A 677-nucleotide genomic window follows, 5' to 3' on the forward strand; every position below is an offset into this window, starting at 1 on the left:
GACCATTTGGGATGCTTTGAAAGCTTACCTGAGGGGACAAACTATTTCTTTTACTGCAAATATGAAAAAGAGAGCTCAGAAAGAATGACTAGAGTTATCTAATCAAATTAAAGAAATAGATCAAAAATACGCTCACATCAAGAATCCTGAACTATACAAAAAACGTGTGGAACTCCAAACTAGATTTGACCTTCTCTCAACGCATTCAGTTGAATGCCAATTATTGCGGAGCAGGAGTCTGTTTTATGTTCATGGCGACAAATCTGGTAAAATGTTAGCCAATCAGCTGAAAGGATTTAAAGCAAAACAGCACATCACAAAAATCCAGATGGATGACGGTAACATCACCTCAGATCCCTCTAAAATCAATGACACATTTAGGAATTTCTATTCCAGACTTTACACTTCTGATCTCCCAAATGACACGTTGATGGAAAGTTTCCTAAGTCGCTTACATGTCCCCACACTTACCCGTGACAATACAACTAGGTTGGACGAGCCTATATCGCAGGGGGAGATAGCAACCGCTATCTCCTCATTACAATCTGGGAAATCTCCCGGACCTGATGGGTTCCCGGCGGAGTTTTTCAAAACGTTTTCTTCATTACTTTCCCTTCACCTAAGCTCAGTGTTATCGGAATCTTTCAAGCAAGGCAAACTGCCAGCATCACTATATG

The sequence above is a fragment of the Morone saxatilis genome, unplaced genomic scaffold (genome assembly GCF_004916995.1).
Source record: "Morone saxatilis isolate NCDOM2014 unplaced genomic scaffold, NCSU_SB_2.0 Contig22, whole genome shotgun sequence".
Taxonomy (NCBI): domain Eukaryota; kingdom Metazoa; phylum Chordata; class Actinopteri; family Moronidae; genus Morone; species Morone saxatilis.